General features: G+C 38.1%; 1 protein-coding gene across 4 annotated transcripts in view; it reads right to left on the reverse strand.

Moving 5' to 3' along the window:
• Positions 1-21,369, reverse strand: part of LOC106072780 (uncharacterized) — a 152,689-nt gene that overhangs the window by 121,847 nt on the left and 9,473 nt on the right. The window lies entirely within an intron of this gene.

Consider the following 21,369-nt stretch of genomic DNA (forward strand, 5'->3'; position numbering starts at 1 on the left):
GAGAGAGAGAGAGAGAGAGAGACGAGGCAGTTAGGGATGACAGCGGGCGGGGGACACAAGAAAGACAAAGAGAGGGAAAATAAAAGAGGGAAAGTGAGAGAGAGAGAGAGTGAGAAAGAGAGTGACAGAGAGAGAGACAGAGTGAGAAAGAGAGTGACAGAGTTACAGAGAGAGATAAAGTGACAAAGAGAGAGAGAGTAACAGAGAGAGAGAGAGATACAGAGGGAGAAAGACAGAGAGAGAGAATAATTACTAAAACTGAAATATTTATCATTAATGATAATTGTTTGGTAACGGATTACTTCTTGGCTTGTTTGACAGTCTGATTTATTGATCGATTAGCAGATTGATTGATTTGATTTGATTGATTGGCCTTAATTACGGGACTTTAACTCTTTAAGGCATTTGTCTGGGGGTTTATTTATCCTTAATGTCCAACGTTCTACAACCACTTCGTCATATCTCGTCTTTTGGTTTCTAATGAACAATATCTACATAGGAACGTCTTAAGTCTATCAAACAAACAACAACATAACCACACACAAAAAAAAGTTGTTGCCACGCCTTAATATTTTGCTACTCAAGTCTATAAATGGATATGTTGTATCCTCTTTGAAATATCTCTCCCCCTTCCCTTTCCCCCCAAAATTAAAAAAAAAAAAAACGGTTCCTACTCCTCTCTCACCCCTAGCAGATACACTCACACAAACACGAGGACATTACGTAAAAAAAAAAGTCCGGGGCGGGGCAGGGGGGGGGTGTTCTGTACAACTCGAAAAGGGAGGGAAATCTTGGGGAAAATACGGACATTAATCAAACGAAATTAAAAGGCGCGGAAATGTATGCCAAAGTGACACGTCTGCTTTAGTACTCTTTTTTTCTTTTTCTTCTTACGAGAATTTTTTTCCTTTAAACAATTATAGTATACATACGCTTAACTAGAATCAAGAAGAATATTAAGACCTATTTTTTTCAAGATTAAACTATTTTTATTATTATGATTTTTTTTTTTAAGATATAGAAGTATCGAAAATATAAAGCTCATTGTACAATGCATGTATCTATGTCCTTAATAGCAAGGAAGTCCAATTGTGTAATCTTGATAAAACTTGGAATAAATGTTCCTTAAATACTAGTGGTGAACCTAAGATATATAAAGTAGCTTAAACACAAACTGAAGACCCCAAAAAAATAAAAAAATAAGAATTCTAAATGTATCTCTATAGAAGAAGGAAACGTCTTAACACATCGGGTAAACCAATTTTCACAGTTCGTTATATTTGCTATAAATATGTCAGCTAAACGGGTAAACCCCATTTTCATAATCTACTTTTATTTTCGTCTGATAATTAAAAAGTGTTAAGGGAATATTTCACCATGTTTGACCTGGATCTAAATCCAATGCACTAGATCGTGATACACAAACCAATGTCCATGGGCTGCGGTTTATATCCGGCTAGTATACTATATAAGTAAAAATAATTTTCCTAACATGTTTCAAAATAATTAGATCTAGGATCTGATATAAAAGTCTCCTTGTCCACAAAATGAATTACGCATAACAAGAGTTGCTATGACAAGGAGGCCAATACGAGGAAAGCGCAAACAGGGACGCCCTCGTATAACTTGGCGCCAAGCTTTCATGAAGGAGCTCAGAGCAGTGGACACCAGGTGGGAGGAAGCTTCAAATATTGCCAGTGACAGATCTTTGTGGAGACAGCTTGCCTCTCTATGCGCAGAACGGCGCGGGAGGATCTCTATATAAGTTAGTAAAGGTCTCTATGACTTCATTATGTCCACTGTTTACAGAGCCCTCGGATCATAGGCTGAGCAACACCCGTTGAAGTGCATGTCAGAAATAATTTATTTTTTTGGTTCATTATACTTTATGAAGCATCAACATTATGGTCTAAAGGTATAAATTAGACAACATCTGAGTCTTTCAAAAGATATGTTAATAAAAGGGCGTGTCAACAACAAAAACTTGTTTTGGCTCAAAGTTTAAAAAACAGACTCAGTTCTCTGTAGAACCGGAGAAGAAAGAAAAGATTTTAAAATATATATTGTAAGTCAAAGGAAAAATTTAATTATTGACCAAAGATATTTCACATTTTTGTTATTCACTGTTATTCTTCTTAGTTTAATTATAGATTTTTCATTTAATTCTACAGTGCTTAGAAATAGTGCAAAAAAATTATTTCATGGTTTTCAAAATGTAAGGTCTTCAAACTGTATGGTTCTCAAAATGTAGGCTCTTCACAATGTATGGTTTTCAAAATGTATGATTTTCAAAATGTATGGTTTTCAAAATGTATGGTCTTCAAAATGTATGGTCTTCAAAATGTATGATTCTAGAAATTTAAGGTCTTCAAAGTGTATGATTTTCAAAATGTATGGTCTTCAAAATGTTTGGTTTCAAAATGTATGGTATGGTCTTCAAAATGTATGATTCTAGAAATGTAAGGTCTTCAAAATTTATAATTTTCAAATGTAAGGTCTTCAAAATGTATGATTTTCAAAATGTAAGGTCTTCAAAATGTATGATTCTCAAAATGTATGATTCTCAAAATGTATGGTTTATCAACACGTTCGTATTAAGCACACCAAAAACGTTTCGACTCCGCCTCCGTTATAAGAAAATGTTCAGTCGCACTAAGAATTGAACGCACTTATTTGTGTCCATGAGCCACCTTACTACCACTGTAGTTTACTCTGATATTCAAATGTACACGTGGAAAATGATGAAGAAATCGGAGGAAAGGAAAGAGGTGGGGGGGGGGGCATTTCTCACCTGTCCAAGCAGGGGCTAATAAATTACCTAGAACAAAAGAATCGTGGATGTTAGATCAAAACAATAGATTCACTTTAAGTGACACTTGTAAGAACAAAGCGAATTATATATAAACACACGAGCCTACAGACACACACAAACACATTTACAGACGTAGGGTACACACTCATACATAAAGATATATGTTTGGACATACACACACACAGAAAGAAAGAAAAACAAGAGTCAAAAAAAAAAAAAAGGGGGGAGGGTAGGAAAAAGGGGAGACAAGTCAGTTTAATCATAAAGAAGGCGACAGTTTAAGGACAATGCAGAAGTTCAACACGTCATCCATTTCAAAGTTATTTTATTACATTTTTTGTTTAACTTGAAAGGGGAAAAAAACGAATAAAAAAAAGGTAAATGTCACATCGCAAGGAAAATGAAAAAAGCAAAAGCATGAATAAATAAGTTCTATTGTGGTCGTCATAAACTAAACAGACTTTCAAATGGATATATTTATTTGGATAAAAAAAACTTCATTGGGTTGAGTACTACATGCTCCGTAGATGACGTAAAGTCTTCATCAAAGGAAGCCTGCGGACAGGCCCCGCTTGTGAAGTCATCTCTTGTGTTGCTGCGTCAGACAGTATTTGAAAAAAAAATTTACAACTGACACTTACATCTATTTGACTCATAATTATGCTCATTTGAATGTACAGGAAGTAAGCTCGTGTGTCTGAACATTTATATTTTTGTTATTCATATTGTGCAATATGAAATGTTAAATGAGAAACGTCTTGTTAGCGTTTTGGTTTTGTACAGTGTAAAAACTTAGATTAAATAGGCAAGTTGGATTTTACATCACGTGAGATAATCTTTTCCCCTAGCTTTTATATGCCATGTGGATAAGGAGACAAGATCTGCCGTGGAAAATTAACGGCGGAAGGTCATACTGACCACATGGTACACTTACTACCTATGATTAGGACAACGAATGAACCATAAGTTCTACGAATCACGCAGTTGCAAAGTCAACTACCCCAACGTCCAAACATATTATGAACATAAACGAACACTGGAGGAGCAAAGAACTTTCAAACCATGTTGCACCCTTTGGAGGTTTTAAATGCCCAACGTGTGACTGCGCATGTGCAGTGCTGGATTTCTCCATAGGCAACATAAGCTATAGCTTAAGGCCCCCAAGAAATCGGGGACCCTCAAAATACTGTCCTTATGGTCAATTGTGTCGTTTATACTATACTATATATATATATACATATGATAATTTTGTTTATATCAAATGCCAGGTTTTCGAAAATTTTAAAAATTATTTCACTATGTATATGCATCTTAAATCTTTCTTCTCTCTGCCAACTTCTTTTTTTTTTCTAGCAGGGTGTCATGTGGCCAGCACAACGACCAACCGTCTTTACTTCACCAACTAAAATCATTTACCCATTAGAGTTGGGTGGACCCAAGGGCGCCCTAAAAATCCCGCAATTCAAAATCCTAGTCTTCACCGAGATTCGAACCCAGAACCCCAAGTTCGGCCACCGCATCTTAATTGTTCATCAGTTTAACTCTCTATATACCGGTATCCAAAATCTTATTTAACAATGAAATATAATATTTCAATATATCTCAAAATAGCTTAGGGCCTTTTCAAGACTAAATCCAGTCACGTGGATGTGTCTTTATGACTGTTTTTTTGCGCCACTGTAGATCAATTTTAGATTCTGGTTCAGTTAGTTACTGTCTGTTACATAGTGTAGGTTCTTAGATTATTTTATTGTCAATAAGACCTTTTGTGGCTCTATAGACTAATCCTTTGAGAAGATCAATGTGACCACACTTTTAATATGCTGAGATAGAAGTGTGAATGCTGTGGGGGTTAAGTTGAGCCCAAAACGAAACGTCTGGAAATTTAGGTCTAGTTTGAGATTGTCTCTTGTTGAGAGAGGCGTTACTTGATACACAAACTCTGCCTCCTCTCATTGGCTTGTTCACAAATCGATCAAAACATTTTTACCGTTCTGACAATAAGTTTTGCGCCGGGGAAAAAAGGAGGGGGGGGTGAATTTAAGTCTCTACAATGAATATTTTACACAACCTGGGGGATATCGTTTGTTTTCTAGATACTACAAGAATAAGTGTATGTGTGTTTGTGTGTGCGTATCATATTCTATTTATTAGTTTCAGATATTTCACTAACTCTTTTATAAAGAGACAATTCCTCCTTTATGCAACGCATGGAGCGACAGTTTGTCTCTTAAAAAATTAATGATTGTTAGATTTTAAAACATTTTGTTTACCCCACCCCCGTACCCTTCTCCCCGCGAAAGAATCCGGGTTAAGCGAATTTATAGATCTAGTAGCCTACACCTTTTAATATTCCAGTGATTAGTAATTAGATCAAGACTTAGAAGACAATGCGCAAAAACTTTCCTGAACATTAATGTATAAAACTCTCAAATCAATAAAGTTTCGGAAATTCCCTAACGCGATAGTCCTTTCAAGAACGCGATAGTCTTATATAATACAGACGTTACTTCAAAAAAGAAGTTGATTACGTCCTACGCGTCATGCAAATCGATGTAGGAACTAGACCTAGATTTAGTCTCTAGCCAAATTTAAATTTATTTATTTTTACTTTGAAAAATTATCAGTGATTTATATCAACTGGTAAATTTCTAGGAAAATCGTTAGAGCCAATTTTGAGATCAGCGTCCGCCCACTCTCCACGAAGGAATGACTTGGATAGAGGTATTGTTCAAATAAACTGTTTCGTGAAACGGTGGTACGAAACATACTAAACAGAGGACAGGGGAGAGCAGTTTGTCCGGGCGCGTTATCCGTTTTCTTTCGACAGTAAAAAACAAAAAAGAAGAAATAAGTTATTGAGAATGATGTCTTCTCAGGTGTCCTTGCTTGTGTACAAAGTTGTTGTTACAATCAGTTTGTTGTTGGTGTTCTTGTTGTTAGTGTTGGTGTTGTCCCTGCTGCTACTGCTGTTGTTATTGCTATCATATACATATGCACTTTAATTGTCTAACTACAGCGATTGATTACTAGTTACTAATCTAACCGAATAAGGCAGTTGTTCCCAGACTACATCACGTGGACCATACCTCTTCAATTGTCTGGCCAAGCTACAGAGTGAATTCACTGAGGATCTGAACTATTGATCACAACGATATTTTTGAGGTGATACGTGTATATGTAAACAAACAATGTACAGGAATCCTTCCCTCCAGTTACGGTGTATGTTTCCAAGGTGATGACTAGATGCATGACGCGTAGGACGTAAACATCTTCAATTTGTAGTAACGCCTGTATTGTATAAGATACGATGTTCAATTCAAACGCTGTTTTGTTAATGTAGAAGTTGACATCAACACTCAAGTAAAGAACGCGTATTGTTAGCTTGCCACACACATCGGTTTTAATGTCTATTATTATTATTATTATTATTATTATTATTATTATTATGTTAGAAATGAACGAGTAGTCATTCTCTGGCGCTGCCAGGGTCGAGTTTCGCTAAAGAGAAACAAAATTCATCGTAGTCCCTTTAACAGTTTCCACTGAGGAATTTTCTGGTGATGTGGCAGGTCTGCAGCAGTACCGCCCTCTGACAGGCAACAAAGATGTTCTTGGGTATATTGAGGGCCTTGAAGGTGTCTGTGAGGTCAGTTGTTATTATCCCCTCGGTTGATATAACAATGGGGTATATTGTTATTTTGGACAATTTCCATAGACGCTTAATCTCCAAGCCTAGGTTTTATTATTATTATTATTATTATTACAATTATTGCTTGGGGTGGGCAGGAAAGAATAATGTTTTTTCTCAACAACAAAGTGCACCATTTAAGGACCCAAACAAATAAAAACACATAAAATAATGATCATGTTTTTTTTTTTTAAGCTGTCTAATAAATAAAGTGTCCAGTGATGAATCTGTTGGCTTGTTTTCCCATTGACTAAGACTCGGCCGAAGAAGCCTTGAAGTAATTGTATAATGAGACTGATAATCACACAAATACACAGAATTCACCAGACAGACGATTAAACATATAAACAAACAAACGCAAGTGCCAACGTTGAATATATATGAAGGTAATATGAATCTAATTGTGTTAGAACACAGTAATCGGAACACTCCCCCCCCCCCTCCTCCTCCTCGAGTCAAGGGAACTCCTACAATTACGTTGTCACTACTTGTGGACACGTGACCCAAACCGCCTTTGAACCGCTGACGTATCGTCTTGTAACTGAAAACTTAAATTTCTCTTCATTCAAATATCGCTGTGCTTATTTTATGGGGGGGGGGGGGGGGGGCCAGGGCCGTAGAACTTTAAAAACATGTGGCCTCATAAAGGTGAGGGTTTGATGGACGGCAAGAAAGCAAGAAATTGGGGAAGACAGATGTTCAACAGGAGAACAAAATACATTTTTTTATGTCAATGGTAGGAAAATTGTTTATTTTGTATTCTGTCAATGGTAGGACAATTGTCTATTTTGTATTCTGTCAATGGTAGGACAATTGTTTATTTTGTATTCTGTCAATGGTAGGACAATTGTTTATTTTGTTTTCTGTCAATGGTAGGACAATTGTTTATTTTGTATTCTGTCAATGGTAGGACAATTGTTTATTTTGTATTCTGTCAATGGTAGGACAATTGTTTATTTTGTATTCTGTCAATGGTTGGACAATTGTTTATTTTGTATTCTGTCAATAGTAGGACAATTGTTTATTTTGTATTCTGTCAATGGTAGGACAATTGTTTATTTTGTATTCTGTCAATGGTAGGACAATTGTTTATTTTGTATTCTGTCAATGGTAGGACAATTGTTTATTTTGTATTCTGTCAATGGTAGGACAATTGTTTATTTTGTATTCTGTCAATGGTAGGACAATTGTTTATTTTGTATTCTGTCAATGGTAGGACAATTGTTTATTTTGTATTCTGTCAATGGTAGGACAATTGTTTATTTTGTATTCTGTCAATGGTAGGACAATTGTTTATTTTCTAACCGTATGTAAATCTCTGACACTTGATGTTATTTGTATAAGGTCTCCCCCCCCCCCGGTCCACCCACAAGCGCGTCAGTAATTTCTTGCTTGATAACTTAATGTGACATGAATGCGAGCCCCCCACCCCCACCCCCACCCCCCACATTAAACTTTAGTTCCTCCCCTGAATGCCTCTACACTTCCAGATGTTAATTTCTGATCTTGTTTCATAGTTCATCACGTAACGTCTTGTTAGTTCCAGTGGCTGTAGTTCCAGTGGCTGTAGTTCCAGTGGCTGTTTTACTTGCGAGATAAACTAGCTAGTAGCCAGCAGACGACAGATAAAATACAACGGCCATTTTGTTTTCTTCTCTTTGTGACATGAAGAACATCAACGCCGACAAATGTCGTCAAAGAAAACCTAGAAATCTTGATGTGGCGCGAGTTGTAAAGATAGGTGACATAATTGTCTTTCTTACAACATCTAGACATTCTTTGTTTATTGGTCTCTCATTCATACTTCTGTATTTGATTCATCTGTTTCGAATGTTCTTTCAGAATTGAAGTTATTGCATCCTGGCCTTAACCTCCTACAGGACGACGTGGGAAGGCGGCGGGCAGGGTTTGAACCCGGGATCATCATACCATACAAACACCCCCACACACACACACACACTCTGTCTGTCATTATGCCTCTCACTCTCTCTTCCCTTTCATTCCCCAATTGGCTTAATTCTGTTTTTACAAAGCGTATATCAACTCACTCTGTCTCTTTGACTGTTCAATAATGCAGTTTAAAAGGATTCCTTAACATTAGCACAAAATTACGATTTGACCCAAATGCTAAATGAAAGTAATCATCAATACTAGTTGGTATCGCCCGCTGCTAGTAGTCACGTCCATGATTTACTGATGATGGGAAAATAGTGAAATACAAATGTGTATATTATAAATTGTTATGACCGACGTCAACAAAGGGAAAATCCAAAAATTAGTTGATTTTTTTTTTTTATTTTTTTTTTTTTTGTTGATTTGTAAAATTCATAGATAGTGTAGTGAAAGTTTATTGGACGAAAAAAAAACAACTCATTTTCAATATGTTGCGATCAACACTGAAACATGCATGTAGAGCTGAACTAGAGAGATGGCTTACGGAAAACTTTTTATAACTTCTTTTTCTCGTAGATATAATGAGTAAGTAAGTGGATAGTGTATGTATTAAACATTGTATGTATTGATTTGTATTGATCACTTTTTTTATATTGAGCTGTCTTTATTAAACATTGGATGGCAGCCTGGCGGTGTGGTAAGGCAAACGGACTGTCGTTTTGATGTTCGAACCTGCCTGTCGCTATTTTCACCCTTCACTAAGCAAGACCTGGCTGTGTGGCATGTGCTTTGGACTGCTGTCACGAAGATCCTGAGGTCTACTACTGCCTGCTAATATCCCTGCAGTCCTGTAGGCTGATCTAGAACATTTGAGTTTCATGCCTGAAGACATTCTGAAACTTACAATTTGAACTATAAACTGAGCGGAAATATTTAAGTTCATACGAATGTACTTTCCTAAAGATAGAAGAATTTATCTGAGATTACAAACGCCACGGACTGCAACGCGGTATCGGTCTGAGGCAAGTCATAGATCAATATAGATTTTTTGAATGAAAATCTGAACTGTTGGTCGTAGCCGGTGGGTAAGATGAAATACAACAGTGATCATAGCTCTATCAAATCTGTTTTTAGCACTCCCACTTCGACATTCCACTTGCCAAAGGTCCTAGTACTATTTACTAAACCCTGTAGCTCTCTTAGAAATGTTCAAATCTTTCCTTTCTTTGTTCAATAAACCAAATATAGCCCTGTGTACTTTGAACGTCGAGTCTTCGCCTGGGTTTCAAATTTCATAGTCGACAGTATAAATAGTTTATTTTCATCGTTTGATTGAGCTTGATTCTGACAACTACGTTCAATGCTCTGATATTTTCTTGTTATGTCAACATTCCGGAGACTCCACAGACGATAGTATCAGACAATCACTACTTGAAAAACAGGTTCAAATCTTTAAAGAAGAAAGCTTTGTTGTTAAAATGGTTAGAACAACATCAATTGTTTGAAGAGGAGCAATGTTTGGGTACAGGAGAGGTTTGAATTGGCACCAAAACAAAAAGCTTCAGTGCTTGGCCTTGGTAAGGTCTGTGTCTTGTTTTCGTCTAATGATATATAGTTTCAAGTCACATGAACTGAAACTCGATTTATTGTTCGTTTGTTCGTAGAATGTTCCTTCAGAGTGGAAGTCAAAATGTACTTCTTAGTCCAAACCTTCCATAGGACGACGGGGGATGGCAGCGGCCAGGGTATGAACCCAGAACCATCGAGACGACGGAACGAGAGTCCAGCGCGTATACAGCACGACCAGGCAGCCATTTATTTACTGAACTCTCCTTTTGGCTAAAGGGTTGAGATCTGGGACATGGGAACTAACAAGTTATATGGAGAATTGTCTTGAGATAGACACCTCATGGATTTTACTAGACAAGTTTCTCAGCCTTATCTCAAATTTAACAACAAATCTTTCTTTCTTTGGAATGGAGCATAGAAATAAAGAGGTTTACATGAGGTGGAGAAACACTCAACCTTCTGGCACGCGTAGAAGCATTTAAAAAAATGATTAGCTCAATAGGATTGCATCAAAGTGGCTAAAGAAATGGCTGGGATCAGTGCATCAACGAAGGAGAAATATGGAGACGCTTTCCGACCAGACTGGAGACAAAAGTTGGGGAAGCTTATGTCAAGGGAAACAAGTGATTCTTGAACAATAAAAAAAATTCGCTGTAAGATTGAAATCATTTTTTTTTTCTAGGGTCTTGGAAGAGTTTGATCTCTAGCGCCACCATGGAAGAGTTTGATCTCTAGCGCCACCATGGAAGAGTTTGATCTCTAGCGCCACCATGGAAGAGTTTGATCTCTAGCGCCACCATGGAAGAGTTTGATCTCTAGCGCCACCATGGAAGCCAATGAAAATGTTAACGTTTCCTAAGCTAGTGCAAGACGCAGTCACTGAGATAAAACTTGAAGCATGTGCCAAATTGGACATCCTCCACAAAACTGGAAATCCTAAGTATTCACTGCGTAATTCCTTTATTCGAGCTCTACCAGAATGTTTTCAGCACTGCTTAAAACGAAAGGAGAATCAGTTAAGGCTTACATGAGACTCTGCAAAAGAGAAGACAATAGCTTTAAGTGAATAGAATAGGGAACAAAATAAATGCTATGTATGAGATCATATTTCTTGAAACACTAAAAAAAAAATTCATTGGTCTCGGTCAGATAACAAATAATTCAGTATAGCGTTTTCTTTTCCACTTTGTATTTATGTCCATTTCTTTATACACGCGTTTAATATTTTTTTTTTCGTTTGCAGTGCCCCAACGTTTGCATGTACATGTTTACCATACGTTATCTCTTTGTCTGCGTAGAGAATTGTAGTCTTAACCCTATGCTTTTATGTTTATGCCAGTCTGCAGCTTTTACGAGTTTCTGGTTATGCTTGAGAAATTTAATATATCCTGTAATTGAATACAGTTATAAATAATATACATTAGACTTAGGTTGATAACTAGACATTTTAAATTGAGTGAAACTGGGGGGAGGGCGGGATGTTGCATTTTAGATTCCCTCTATTGCTTCATTTAATGTTTCCCCATTGATAGGCTAGGAGTGTGAAATTGCACGTGCCATTGAGGTCACGTTACCCCATGCCTGTGAGTGAATCAACTATATAGTCTATTGTCTTTCTTAACATGCACTTGTGAGTGTGTGAGTCTGTATGTATGTCATTGCTTTAAGTGTACGAAAGCTTGTGTGAGCATGTCTGTGTGTGAGAGTGTGTATGTGTATGTGAGCGTGTATGTGTGCACGAAGTGTGTGTGTACGTGTGTGTGTGTGTGTCGGGAATGTTGTGGTATAGTTTTCGTAAGGACTGGAAAAGAAAACAAAATTTCACCTAGGTACACATATCATTGCTTGAAACATTGAACACTACACACCAGCTCATCGGTGAGAGCCTTATTAGAAACACCTCCCCCCCCCTCTCCTCCCTTGTTTCTCGTGTTGAAATCTCATGTCGTTTTCTTTTGTGTTGTGTATTTGTTGGCAAGAGAATCAATGAAAGATTGTTTTCCATGATCTGGTGACAGGACGAATACGATCCAGAATATCGATTACCAACTCTCAATCTAAGATCTTTTGACCTCCCCTAACGCCCCCCCCCTCCTTTTTCTGTTCATCATAATGTAGCGTTTTGTAAACTCCCGCGGCTAATAGGTTAAATATTGCATCCTTTTTGACAATGTGTGATAAATTTGATAGTTGTTACACATACATTGCACCATCTTTCTTTTCTGTCCTCCGTTGTTGGAATATTGATAGTGAGCGATTCTTAATAGCGATATTTGTTTGGACTATATGTTTTGTTGATTGTTTTGTTTGCCTGAATTGGGGGCATGAATTACACAGGGGCTGCCACTCTTCGAGATCTAAAAATTGAAACCGGAAAGACGTTGGACAGATGTTAAACAGGAATACTTTTTATTGCATTGTATTTCAGCAACCAGAGAAACATGATCGTCTGCTGAAATATTTAATACGTCCCACTCTAGTCGTCTGTTGCTTTGTCTGGTGACCCGGGCAATCAAAGATCTAAAATCTAGAAATTCTCACTATTGCTGCAGACATGTATGTTACACTGTTGCCAGGGGGGAATGTTATAGGAATACAAGACTTTATGAAATATGGATATAATGGACATTTTAAAAGAAACGAAAGCTAGATGGAGCCACAAGTCGTGTTATTTAATATGATGGGTGTTAATTATCGGCGTCTTGTGGTTTCTAACTGAAAACTGTTATAACAGAGGCGGCGGCTAGGGTGGCAACATCTTCACTATATTCTTCCATGTATTCGTTCTTTCCATAATAGAACTCGAGAATGTATTGCGGAACTATTTAACAGACCATTTGTAGCTAAGTTTGAGGTCTTATGAGGCGAGATTATCTTTTTGTTTGTGTCCCTCCACCATTCAGATTTTTCTCTCGATCTCTCGTATATTGAAAGAATTTTAAAAATATATTTAGTCAGTATATTTTATTTAAATTTTTGCATTATTTTCATTAAAAGATTTGTACCTTTTTAGATTTTTTTCTTATTTTGTATTGTTGAAATTAAACTCCATTATTTCTTTTTAAATTTATTTCTTTTTAACATTTTTGTTTCCGCTTATATCACTTTTTATTTTGTCATTTAAGTTGCTATTTAGTACTAGGACAAGCTCGGGCGGGAAGCCACTTTTATTACGTCTGCGCGCTAAGGTAGCCAAAGTCTGACCTGTGCATACACCAGATAAAGACGGGCACTCTTGGCTAGTACTGGACCGTACCTAACAATTCTTCTCCACCCCCGACTCTCTGTGAAGATAGGAGGCCCGGTCGGGGTCTGCTCAACTGGTAGGTTATGGCTCAACCCAAGGCCAGGATGTTTGCGCAGCGCACTTATCGAAGACAGAGTAATGGCTCAACAAAGATTGTGAAAATTCAGGGTAAAATATTGGCGCGTAAGTCGGTTTGAGAGTGAGGGGCGGGTGGTAAGAGGGGTGCGGGGCGACAGGGGAGTAAGGGTATGTGACATGCCGAGACACAACTGCTCTTAGAGACCTCTTGACCATTCCGAGTCTAGGTAACCTTTTTTTTTTATCTTGGGAATGGGAAAAAGGGGAGGGTGGGAGGCTGTTTACCTTAAGGAAAAGAGTGGTGAGTGCTTCTTTGGTTACGCCACTGAGAAGTGTTATTTCAATACTAGTGTTTGGTCATCACAAAAACTGAGAAAAGCTTGATCTCCCCTGACTGAATGGAACGTTGGGTAAGTCTAAGAATGTTGTGTTGACTCAGTTGAACGCATGGCAACACCAAGAACTAGGGTGTCTTTCTGTACTCTAATATCTATATCTATTCATTGGGGTATTTGGTTTAAATATATCTGGATTCAGAAAATATTTTTTTTTCTACTTTAAATTTTTTGAGCGACTGAACGGTTTCTCGAGCACAAGTTTCATTATTTTAATAAAAGATCTGAGAAGAAACAAGTCAAATATTTATTTTAAAATTTTTTTTAAAAGACTTATCTAAGAGAAAAAAAACTTCTTATTTATAACCATATATCTCAATACTCTAAAATTCATTTCCCTTTTCTACAACAAACAAAATCAACTAATTATAACTTTTTAATTAAATAATTGGTTGATTTTATTTTAATTCATTTATATTTTGTAAGGAACAATGAATAATTGTGCAAAGTTTCAACTTGATCAGGGAATGGAAAGTTTGAGAAATAACGTGTTCAAAATTTTTACCAAACAGACAGTCAAAGAAAACAGAAAGTCAAAGAAATAAGTTCATCTAAGCTTTCTAAGATAGAAGTCTTTTACTTAAGTGAATGAAAATTTACAACATATCTAAATCTAGATCTCGGTGGACATTTCGGCCCCTCACGTGACGTGGATAATGTCCGGCTCCAAGAAACACCTGCACACAACGCACAATAAAGCTGTTGTATCTCAGTTCCATTAGACTCGATGAGTTCATGCGGAGATGAGGCTCGCAACACGAGTGTTTGAAATTTATATGGCCCCAAGGTCGAAAAACTTTTGGGACCTCAGGCATATATGAACAAGGTCGTGGCGTAATCTGATTGGAGCCAAGTGAACTGTCTTTTATGGCTGTCCAGAAGTAATAAACATTGAAATAGTCTCATGGAAGGCTATTCACCAATGCAAAGGGTGTTCATGTTATAACACCGGATGAAGATGGCACCACACCTTTTGAACAATATTTTTAAAGCTTGATTTTTCCTCTAGATCTAGCACATGAGCGTCGAACATAGTCCGAACATTTCAACTTTACTAGCCCTGTAGATCTGGCACATGAGCATCGAACATAGTCCGAACATTTCAACTTTACTAGCCCTGTAGATCTGGCACATGAGCATCGAACATAGTCCGAACATTTCAACTTTACTAGCCCTGTAGATCTAGCAGTGGAGCGTCGAACATAGTCCGAACATTTCAACTTTACTAGCCCTGTAGATCTAGCAATGGAGCATCGAACATAGTCCGAACATTTCAACTTTACTAGCCCTGTAGATTTAGCAATGGAGCATCGAACATAGTCCGAACATTTCAACTTTACTAGCCCTGTAGATCTAGCAGTGGAGCGTCGAACATAGTCCGAACATTTCAATTTTACTAGCCCTGTAGATTTAGCAATGGAGCATCGAACATAGTCCGAACATTTCAACTTTACTAGCCCTGTAGATCTAGCAGTGGAGCGTCGAACATAGTCCGAACATTTCAACTTTACTAGCCCTGTAGATCTAGCAATGGAGCATCGAACATAGTCCGAACATTTCAACTTTACTAGCCCTGTAGATTTAGCAGTGGAGCGTCGAACATAGTCCGAACATTTTAACTTTACTAGCCCTGTAGATCTAGCAATGGAGCATCGAACATAGTCCGAACATTTCAACTTTACTAGCCCTGTAGATCTAGCAATGGAGCATCGAACATAGTCCGAACATTTCAACTTTACTAGCCCTGTAGATTTAGCAATGGAGCATCGAACATAGTCCGAACATTTCAACTTTACTAGCCCTGTAGATCTAGCAGTGGAGCGTCGAACATAGTCCGAACATTTCAATTTTACTAGCCCTGTAGATTTAGCAATGGAGCATCGAACATAGTCCGAACATTTCAACTTTACTAGCCCTGTAGATCTAGCAGTGGAGCGTCGAACATAGTCCGAACATTTCAACTTTACTAGCCCTGTAGATCTAGCAATGGAGCATCGAACATAGTCCGAACATTTCAACTTTACTAGCCCTGTAGATTTAGCAGTGGAGCGTCGAACATAGTCCGAACATTTTAACTTTACTAGCCCTGTAGATCTAGCAATGGAGCATCGAACATAGTCCGAACATTTCAACTTTACTAGCCCTGTAGATCTAGCAATGGAGCATCGAACATAGTCCGAACATTTCAACTTTACTAGCCCTGTAGATCTAGCAATGGAGCATCGAACATAGTCCGAACATTTCAACTTTACTAGCCCTGTAGATCTAGCAGTGGAGCGTCGAACATAGTCCGAACATTTCAACTTTACTAGCCCTGTAGATCTAGCAATGGAGCATCGAACATAGTCCGAACATTTCAACTTTACTAGCCCTGTAGATTTAGCAGTGGAGCGTCGAACATAGTCCGAACATTTCAACTTTACTAGCCCTGTAGATCTAGCAATGGAGCATCGAACATAGTCCGAACATTTCAACTTTACTAGCCCTGTAGATCTAGCAATGGAGCATCGAACATAGTCCGAACATTTCAACTTTACTAGCCCTGTAGATTTAGCAGTGGAGCGTCGAACATAGTCCGAACATTTCAACTTTACTAGCCCTGTAGATCTAGCAATGGAGCATCGAACATAGTCCGAACATTTCAACTTTACTAGCCCTGTAGATTTAGCAGTGGAGCGTCGAACATAGTCCGAACATTTCAACTTTACTAGCCCTGTAGATCTAGCAATGGAGCATCGAACATAGTCCGAACATTGTAACTTTACTAGCCCTGTAGATCTAGCAATGGAGCATCGAACATAGTCCCAACATTGTAACTTTACTAGCCCTGTAGATCTAGCAATGGAGCATCGAACATAGTCCGAACATTTTAACTTTACTAGCCCTGTAGATCTAGCAATGGAGCATCGAACATAGTCCGAACATTTAAGCTTTACTTTCAATAAATACGCTATGATCCTATCACTTGTCTGGACCAGTTGGGAATGGGATAAGGGGAGAGGGAGAGAAAGAAGGTGAATGCTACTGTGATCGCTTTTTAAATACATTTGTAAAAACAAAATTTTAAAATTAAACGACCTGGATTCAAATGAATACGCTAACTACTGCACCAAAAAAGTGCTTATGAATATAGAAGGTTTTATAGCTATCTATTGTTAGTTTCAAACTTTAAAGAAAAGTACAAAAGGGACTAATTCAGCTTATATCATCACATCAGTCAAGTACAATTTCTTTCCCTTGTTGGGTACCAAAATGTAATTTAAAAAAGTTAATTAACTAATTGTTTAATTTTTTTATGATTCTTCTTTTGTCAGGTAACAGAAATAAGTGTGCAAAATTTCAGTTGATCCGAGATTTTGTGTGGAAGAAATAATGTGTGGGAGAAATAATGTGTGGGAGAAATAATATGTCGGAGAAATAACGTGTGGTAGAAATAATATGTGGGAGAAATAACGTGTGGGAGAAATAATATGTGTGAGAAATAACGTGTGGGAAAAATAACGTGTACAAACTTTTTACCAGGCAGACAGAGTGAGTTGATATAAGCTTTTTAAAAAGTTAGACATTAATTCCCTTATCTTTAACTACACCATATTCTAACTACAAGGTCTACGCTTTTGTGGATAAAACAACAAAAAAATATTGTCCGATATTCAACTCATTAACATATGCCTACGTATTTTATATTCGATGCACGCGATTGCAGAGTACTCACACGGTCAACTGCTCCTTTCTTTGAGAAGACTTCTGCATTGCCGGGCGCGAAGCTCTTTTTAATGATCATTTCCTTACATTTTCTGGCGAAATTCAAAATTTTCTATTGTAGATTTGTAGTGAGGTATTGATCCCACGACGGGCACAATTCACGCTTAATTGTGCACTTTTAAATTCTTGGTTCCTTACTTCCACCGAGCGACGCCCGAAACCCCGGCCCCACACCTTTTCAAAGCACGATTTATGGCTATTTAATGACTTTGACCTACCGCCATTGAAGATATACACTGACTAGTTTGGACCCCGGCTTTGTCTGGAAACCCACGCTATGGCCTGGTCACTCATTTCTGATTTCTGGTCAAGTTTCATTTAAGCCAGGGAACACCGGCCATTTCTTTTTCTTCTTTTAATTTCTTAGTTCTCTCTCTCTCTCTCTCTCTCTCTCACACACACACACACACACACAGGCTGTGTCTCTCTCATTCTACAAACAATCAATATGTATTTCTCTGCCTCTACACATTTAGGTGATTAAGCCGATACATTGCAACATAACCAAATATTAAAATTAAAAAAAATGTAGAAATACATTTTAAAGGCAAATATAATTAAAACATCAAGCTTTCTTCTTGATTCCAATGATTACAGTTTATTTAATTCACAATTCGGGAATGTTAAAAAAATATTAAGATGCATGATTTCCCTATCTATACTCATTATGTATATAAGGTCCATCTCTATGTAGAAAAGAAATGATCTTTAACTGATAAATATTATCTGGATTTATATTAGGGTCTAAGGTCTAAATCCAGTCCAACAAAAGTGTCATGATTAGGAATTAAATAAGCTCTTCAGGGTTAAAAGTCATTTTAATTTGATGTGCCATCACGTGTAATAGCTGCATAACATCCCATAATTTTCTAAGCATGTCACTCGCAAAAAAAAAAACAACAACTAATGTTTAACATACAGCTCCACTATAAGAAAACAAAACCTAAAAAGATTCACTGCCTCTCCAAAGTATATTTCAACTCATTGATTGCCATTAGTCTAAGGCTCTAAGTGGTGAAAACAGCCGCCTTAGAAAACAAAGACTTGAATAATTCATGTCCCTGTACAACAGAATTCACTTGACGACATCACACACACACATAAAGTCTAGAGAGTTTGTCCATCAAAGACAGAGGATAATTCGTCTTTGTTTCGTTTTTCAAACGATGTTATTGACTTTATTAACTTCGCCTTCCGCAACGATTGCAGATAGCACAGCTGTCTACACCAACACTAGTTCCCTATTTGGTCTTCAGTTATCGTTGTTTAATCAGTCTCTAAAGAAACAACCAAAACCTAGACTAATCAATGGCAAGGTTTCCATCGCTTGACTAGCGGGTCCGGGCGTTCTCCTGACAAATAAATATTTATAAAGAGATTTGAAGATGTAGATACTGGGGCGTCGCTTGTCATATGACTTGTCCAGGTTATGGGGAGTCAAATGATCATGGTGGTAGGTGGTGCCGTGGACAGAACTGAGAAAGAGGCATCCAATAATGTGATGCCCAACGGTCAGGTTGGGAGAGGGGACAGCAGATAAGTTTCCAGAGCAAGCATCACGGGCCAACGCAGTGGAATGTGTGGCTGAGTTGCAAAAATCGTTTGGCTACCTATCAAGGGGTGCGGGTTAGAATCCCGATTAGAGCAGTGATATGTTTGCTGAGCTAACGGCACCACAGAAACCTTGGACCAAAGCGCTATACATAAGAAACAATCGGATTTCCAAAATCTATCTATGTATCTATCTATCTATCTATCTATCTATCTGTCTGTCTGTCTGTCTGTCTGTCTGTCTGTCTGTCTGTCTGTCTGTCTATCTATCTATCTATCTATCTATCTGTCTGTCTGTCTGTCTGTCTATCTATCTATCTATCTATCTATCTATCTATCTATCTATCTATCTATCTATCTTTCTATCTATCTATCTATCTATCTATCTATCTATCTTTAATCACTGTATGTAACATCGTCCCCGTCATTGCCATAGAAATCCAGTCGGAGCGAGACCAATCGTCATAGTATGCCTCAACACTGACCTGCAACTTTGCAATTTGTGGGCAGTGGAGACCAATAGATCGTAGCCAGTCACAGGTCTGCACGACGTGGCAACGAGCTATTGGTCTCCACTGCCCACATGTTGTGATATCGCAGGTCAGTGTTCAGGCGTACTGTAACGAATGGTCTAGGTCTGAGCAGAGGCACCCTTCCGCCCCAACACTGGATTGGTTTAACCACATACAGGAAGCTAAGTGCAATTTAACAACAACAAAAAAAAAGTTTCATACATTGATCAGTGCATTACTACTGTGATGGTAACTAGACAAGGGGGGCGGTAAATAAGTCATGTTCTCCAATACACTAGACATTCGTCAAGATTATTTCTCTCCCTTGAATTATTGAGTAAGTCAACATAAGTTAAAACAACAACAACACGATTGCATCTAGATCTATAGGACTGATACATTGCGTTGGATTATTGAGCGCCATACTCTTTGGAGCAGCCGCCCCTCGCGCCCCACTTTTGTTCTTGTTGACACAGTGCAGTCACATGTCAGTGTCAGTGACACGGCGACATACGCCACGAAGATGCAGGGGCCAGGGGGTGGGGGGGGGGGCGGGGGGATAGTGTCATTTTTTGTATTCCGGGCCGATGTTGACCTTCCATTACGCTAGACGCGAAATAAAACAATAGAGCCAGAAACAGAGAGAGAGTCGTGGGGGGGGGGGGGGGGGGGGAGCAAGGCGTAGAGACAGAGTACAAAAGAATCATTCAATTATGTATTCAGCAGTTACAGCATTCTTAGAAAGGTTAGTTTGGCGAAACGTCTGCTGGAAAACTTATCCCGTGAGGGCACAGAAAAGGACAAGACGATAACGAGCCTAGTCTCAAGCCATTTAGCCCATTCTCTCTGGCTACGGGGAATCAATTCTACGACTTAAACCTTTAATTAAGTGCGGGGCTAGTTTATGACAGCTCATTTATTCACGTGAAGGGTTAACAGGGAATGGGCTGCTTTGACAAAAGCATCTAGATCTAGATAGATAATCACGTGAATAGATAAATGATGTCTTATTTTTGGGGGAAAAAAAGATTTTTACTAAAACATTTGGGTTTTTTTTAAAGTTAGTATTAAAATGTAATATGTGTCTATGCAAGACCTACAGGTCCAGCAATAGACGATTGGTCATCTGGACATGTTAATTGTTTCTATAATAGTAGTCACGTGACTGGCTGAACAAATCCTAACTTTGTCCATAAAATGTTACAGTAACAAGGAAAGCATAAAATCCTGTAAAAGGATTCCTCCTTCGGGATTCTAACACGACACCTTCTGGTCGACAGATTAGTGCTCAATCGTTGGACCACCACTCCTCCATAAGTGCAGAGTAATGTAAAATTAAGGTTTAAGCATAGTGATTACCTATGTCTCTATGGTACTTGCCACTATCCTTAAATTTATTGGAACTGATGATTGCTTCAGCTATAAATAGGTAAAAACTTATTAAAAACGAAATGTCGCATATTGTTGTGTAAAATGTGTCTCCTGTCCTCAGGGGCATACAAAGGTACAAGTAATCCAGGATTAAAAAAACGATTCAGTTAACCCAAACAAAACTCCAGCCCCGAATGTATCAGTACATCCCCATCACCCTTTCAAAAGAAAAGGCGTCATGACCTTTAATGCGTGTAGGCATACGACTTAATGAAATAAACAACTATCCTATAATGACTACCGTAAACCCCCCCCCCCCCCCCCTCAATTAGTTAGTCGGCCAGGGAGCAAGAACTCTTTCGCTTCACGTTTTCTGCTAAACCCCTCCCTGTGCTCTCTATTAAGATATGTGGTCACAAAGTAACCAAGTAACCATAAAGATCGATTCTACATCTCTACAACAATCAAGACAGAAGGTTTATTAG

The sequence above is a fragment of the Biomphalaria glabrata genome, chromosome 8 (genome assembly GCF_947242115.1).
Source record: "Biomphalaria glabrata chromosome 8, xgBioGlab47.1, whole genome shotgun sequence".
In the NCBI taxonomy this organism is placed as follows: domain Eukaryota; kingdom Metazoa; phylum Mollusca; class Gastropoda; family Planorbidae; genus Biomphalaria; species Biomphalaria glabrata.